Source organism: Pundamilia nyererei, unplaced genomic scaffold (genome assembly GCF_000239375.1).
Source record: "Pundamilia nyererei isolate P.nyererei 1_Seehausen unplaced genomic scaffold, PunNye1.0 scaffold00047, whole genome shotgun sequence".
NCBI classification, from domain to species: domain Eukaryota; kingdom Metazoa; phylum Chordata; class Actinopteri; order Cichliformes; family Cichlidae; genus Pundamilia; species Pundamilia nyererei.
Window position 1 is genome coordinate 3,161,660 of NW_005187448.1, and position 6,093 is coordinate 3,167,752.

General features: G+C 38.8%; 1 protein-coding gene across 2 annotated transcripts in view; it reads right to left on the minus strand.

The window, feature by feature from the left end:
* The window catches only part of stat6 (signal transducer and activator of transcription 6, interleukin-4 induced), a 22,890-nt gene extending 20,830 nt beyond the window's left edge, over window positions 1-2,060 (minus strand). For both annotated transcript variants that reach the window (XM_005732641.1, XM_005732640.1), the window contains exon 1: window positions 1,684-2,060. The gene's annotated coding sequence lies outside the window, so the exon portion shown is untranslated. The remainder of the gene's footprint in view (window positions 1-1,683) is intronic.
* Between the last annotated feature and the right edge of the window lie 4,033 nt (window positions 2,061-6,093).

Genomic DNA, 6,093 nt, shown 5'->3' on the forward strand with positions numbered 1-6,093 from the left:
AAGTGTCTTGCCCAAGGACACAACGACCAGGACAGAGAGCACAGGGATCGAACCAGTGACCGTCTGGTTACAGATGCGCTTCCCAACCCCCTGAGCCACGGTCGCCTTACCTGACGATCTGAGTGAAATTATACAAACCCAACCTGCCATCGGCAGCCCCACTCCGATGGCAGGTTGGGTTTGTCAGGGTTTGTCAAGATTTGTTTCTACATTACGTTCTGAAAAAGAAAAGTTCCAGTATACATACCAGTCTGGCAGACCAATATCAGCTGGCCAATACATCAGTTAGACTCTACTAAGGAGAATCAAAACTAGTTTTAAATGCTGAATGTGGCATTTCTTGTTTCTCAGCCTGACAGCTAACTTCACAACGAACTCAACCAGGACATCACAACGAAAGCATTTGCTTCCCCTACTGACCAAGCAAACCGTATCTTTTGAAGCTAAACGCCAAATCATCCTTTTTCTGATAAGTAAGGCTAAAGTTTCCTGTGCTTTAAGTGAGATCCCCAAAAATTACTTCCCCAGCAACTGAAAAAATTGTGCACAAAGCTGAAGTATAACATGTAGAGTGAGCAAGGCCCTCGCTTTTGACACAAATAAGGAGAGATTTCTCCTCCAAGGCCAACACAGATTATGTTGTGTACAGCGTAGACAGACGCAAACATAAAAGCCAAGAAAATGCAGAAGAATGTAGGGAACAGCCACTTTTCCATGTGCAAAAGCAGCTCCCTCGTTGCAGCTTATGCTTGGACTCTTTTGTGTGAGTGCAATAAAATAAAGGTTGTAGAGTCACACACAACAGTCACACAAATCAAACTATTTGATTTGAAAGAGAAACCAAGAGACTTCCGCTTGTTTCTTTCGTGTACTGTGGGAAGTAGTGGGGAGGACTCTCATGTTTCTAGGACTGCTAACTGATGGCGAGTTTATAGTGTGAATCGTTTTCATGATTGTGCCCATCTGCCTGCCAGGAGCGCTGCCTTATCTCTGAACATTTGCAAGACATATCCTTGTCTTCACACAGCACCCATCAGCTACAAGGTGTGTGTTGTTTTCACAGCGGTGCCAGGCTGAAAACTGGATCCCTGCCAGAGTAACTATCTTTAGTTATTCTAAAGTTATTTTAAAGACTTAAAGTGCACACTTGCACGCAATGGAAATGTTGTTTTACTAGAACTATAATATTTGTGAGATGTCATAAGATTACTGCACTAGATGATATGAACTTGATGCCTATAATTCTTTCTGGTTCCATCCAGTATAAGTGTTGGTGCCACAAAAACGGCACACATTTTGGAGTAATGAGGGTACAGGATGAAACAGTTGGACAGCAAGGCATGAAGGGAGGGACTAAGGTGGCAACATTCATGCTGCCTTGATAATTACATAACCCCCTTCCACGTTTCGTAAAAGACAAGTATTTACCAAATACTTATTTATAAGATAAAAATATATTTTAAAAAGTCATAATCACTATTTTGGCGTTCAAAGAAATAAAACGTGACAAAACTGCGACGTAAGGCTGTGTTTAAGGCCAACGGACGTCCATCCTGCCTGTTGTTACACAAGCAAAACATGACAAACACTCACATCCATTACGCGCGATTCTAGGAACTGACACGGTTTCGTGGTGAGCGGAGATAACACCAGCAGAATGAAACAAGGCACATTGACGCTTACCTTCGGCTAAGTAGAGAACTCAAAACATTGAAAAAAACAATAGCTGCAGCTCGTCGCCTCTTCCCCCTCTGCTGGGCTTACGAGTCCACCGAACAGTCCTACAGAACGTGCCCTTCTTCCATCACTCAGTGTCTCGATGTAATGCTGAAGCTGAATTCGGAAAGCTGAGCAATACGCGTCGATAAAACAGAAGAAAACGGAACTTTCGGTGCCAGCCGTTCGCAGCAACTTTTAACAACGTAGAAACTAGGTTAGACTCACTTCCCTGTTACGCACGAACAGAGCGCGCTTTATTTCCTGCCTTCAAGTTCGCACATGACCTGTGTGTACTGTGTGTTTGCAGTTGGACAGCTACCAGGGCTGCTGTATGATTCACAGCGAAGTGTTCCCAAACAGGAAAACTGCTCTTTTTTTCTCTTCTGTTTTTTTTAGTCTGGGACTCATGTCTGTCTCGTCATTGCCGTGGAATTTAGGCTACGTGAATTTTGCACTGTGTCTGTGGAAGACCGCGATAGGGGGGTATACTGCTGCCTCGGTATTTATCATTGCGCTGAAACAGAAACTGTAAGTGAGTGCAGTGGGCATTGTGAACTTCCAGAGAACGAGTCGTAGGCGGAGTAATGTTGAGTCATTTTGCAACATAATGCAGTCTGACTTCCAGTAAGGAGACACATGATACCATATCTGCAAATGGCAGTGCTTTCAAGAGGGATAACTTCCCAACGGTAAAGCAGAGGGAAACTTATCAGACTCGCACTATTCGTCAACATGAAGGACTGAACTTTCTTTGAGCTCCGTGTTCGTGGTAAAGTCACCCTTCGGTGGCTTGAAGTTTACCCTGTCAGGTTAATAAGAGCTCATTTAGATTGTCGTTTTCCTGTTGAGCTTGGTGCAGTCGCATTCAGATATCTTCTGTGACTAACGTATGACTCAACAATGATGTTGACATGCAGTTAATAAACAGGTCTTCAAATAGCTTACTTTAAGTAACGCAACTTCAGTAAGCAGATATCGGCCTCTCTGTTTTGTTTGACAGCTAAAGATAAATTAAGTAACAAGGATTTTGCTCATAAAACGTCACAGCTTAACTACTTGCTTCAGTTCACTGTTTTAATACTGACGAACAAAGCCGGCAGTGGCGCTGTTAAGTAGTTAAAACTGGTTTAACTTTGCAGGGAAACATTCAAATGCAGAATAAACACAAAGGCATAATAACAATAATAAACAGTTAATGTAATATAATCAGGTATTTGGCACCTTCTAACTTCATTTTCAGCAAGTGTTATTGGCCAGTTATTACAAAAGCAAATAAAAATACAATCAGAACACGAAGATTCAACGCACACTTGCTCAATCCAACAATGCAGATTAAGTAGCAACATTAACAAACTACAAAAACGTCTTTGAGTGATAAATGACAGATCACAGAAATAAAAGTACACCACATCTAAAAAACAAACAAACAAAAAAACATTTGGTTTTTTGAAAGAAAACCATATTTTTTTAATCTAATATAACATAAAAACAGAGCATAATTATAAATTCTTAGGTAACACACTATGCTATTGGAACACCGAAGTGGTGGTTATAAGCTCTGTGTTTCTATCCATTAAAAATCATAAATTATGTATGATTAATGATCCCATTAAACATCAAATGGACATTGTGCATCATCACTCATCAGTTCATGTTTCATAAGATTAAAAAGAAAGTTGTTCACTTTTGAAAATAAGGACATTATAGCACTCTCAAATGTTTTTCTTTGATATGTGCTTTTCTTTAATGGCTGTTTAAACTTCTACACCTGGCCGTAGGGCCAAACTCCAGCTAATCTATACATACAGTACTGTGAAATATTTGATTTCCTTTTTTTTTGTATTTGTCACACTTACACGTATCATATTATCAAACACATTTTAATATTAGACAAAGATAACCACATAAATACAAAATGTTTTTAAATGATGATTTAATTTATTAAGGGAAAAGGTACCCAAACCACTGCCCATTCTTCTGTCCAAAATTAGAATTTTAATGCAGACACATTTGGATGGTTTTTAAGCAAGAACGACCTTGTTAAGCTCAGGCCAAAACATCTCAATTAGATTCAAGTCTGTTCAAAACCTTCATTATGCTGTTTTAGTCATCCAGACGTGGACTTGCTGGTGTGTCCTGCTGCATATCCTAACTGAGATTGAGCTTCAGTGCATGAACTAATGGCCGTTGATTCTCTTTCATGATTTTCTGGCAGAGAGCAGAATTCATGTTTCCATCAATGACAGCAAGTCATCCTGAAGCAGCAAAGCAGCCCCAGACCGTCACACTGCCACCACCATGTTTGACTGCTCTCTTTATGAAATGCTAACATGACTCAAACTCCCATGGATGCCCAGTCTCTTTCTTATTATTGAATCATGAACTGAGGCAAGTGAGGCCAGGGTTCCTTTGTGATCTCCTGCATAAGTTCTGGATGTGCTCTTTGAGTAATTTTGTTGAGCTGGCCACTCCCGGGAAGGTTCAGTATAGTTCCCTGTTTTTTTCCATTAGTGGATAATGGCTCTCACTGTGGTTCACTGGAGTCCCAAAGCCTTACTAATGGTTTTGTAACCCTTTCCAGACCGATAGATATCAGTGACTTTGTTTCTCTGCTGTTTCTTTAGCTTGTGGCATGACGTGTTGCTTTTTTAGATCTTTTAGTCTACTTCATTTCACACAAGTTTGGGCACGGCTAGTGAAACTGAACTCCCCTTTCCAAAAATGTGGTTAATCACAGTGAATACTCTTACTTTTTCACACATGACCAGTTTGGTTTGGATAGCTAAATTGAATCTTTATTTAAAAACTGCATTCTGTATTTACCCAGGTTGTCTTTATTTTGAAGATCTGAAACATATATATATATATATATATACATATATACATATATATATATATATATATATATATGTATATATGTATATATATATATATATATATGTTTCAGATCTTCAAAATAAAGACAACCTGGGTAAATACAGAATGCAGTTTTTAAATAAAGATTCAATTTAGCTATCCAAACCAAACTGGTCATGTGTGAAAAAGTAAGAGTATTCACTGTGATTAACCACATTTTTGGAAAGGGGAGTTCAGTTTCACTAGCCGTGCCCAAACTTGTGTGAAATGAAGTAGACTAAAAGATCTAAAAAAGCAACACGTCATGCCACAAGCTAAAGAAACAGCAGAGAAACAAAGTCACTGATATCTATCGGTCTGGAAAGGGTTACAAAACCATTAGTAAGGCTTTGGGACTCCAGTGAACCACAGTGAGAGCCATTATCCACTAATGGAAAAAAACAGGGAACTATACTGAACCTTCCCGGGAGTGGCCAGCTCAACAAAATTACTCAAAGAGCACATCCAGAACTTATGCAGGAGATCACAAAGGAACCCTGGCCTCACTTGCCTCAGTTCATGATTCAATAATAAGAAAGAGACTGGGCATCCATGGGAGTTTGAGTCATGTTAGCATTTCATAAAGAGAGCAGTCAAACATGGTGGTGGCAGTGTGACGGTCTGGGGCTGCTTTGCTGCTTCAGGATGACTTGCTGTCATTGATGGAAACATGAATTCTGCTCTCTGCCAGAAAATCATGAAAGAGAATCAACGGCCATTAGTTCATGCACTGAAGCTCAATCTCAGTTAGGATATGCAGCAGGACACACCAGCAAGTCCACGTCTGGATGACTAAAACAGCATAATGAAGGTTTTGAACAGACTTGAATCTAATTGAGATGTTTTGGCCTGAGCTTAACAAGGTCGTTCTTGCTTAAAAACCATCCAAATGTGTCTGCATTAAAATTCTAATTTTGGACAGAAGAATGGGCAGTGGTTTGGGTACCTTTTCCCTTAATAAATTAAATCATCATTTAAAAACATTTTGTATTTATGTGGTTATCTTTGTCTAATATTAAAATGTGTTTGATAATATGATACGTGTAAGTGTGACAAATACAAAAAAAAAGGAAATCAAATATTTCACAGTACTGTATGTATAGATTAGCTGGAGTTTGGCCCTACGGCCAGGTGTAGAAGTTTAAACAGCCATTAAAGAAAAGCACATATCAAAGAAAAACATTTGAGAGTGCTATAATGTCCTTATTTTCAAAAGTGAACAACTTTCTTTTTAATCTTATGAAACATGAACTGATGAGTGATGATGCACAATGTCCATTTGATGTTTAATGGGATCATTAATCATACATAATTTATGATTTTTAATGGATAGAAACACAGAGCTTATAACCACCACTTCGGTGTTCCAATAGCATAGTGTGTTACCTAAGAATTTATAATTATGCTCTGTTTTTATGTTATATTAGATTAAAAAAATATGGTTTTCTTTCAAAAAACCAAATGTTTTTTTGTTTGTTT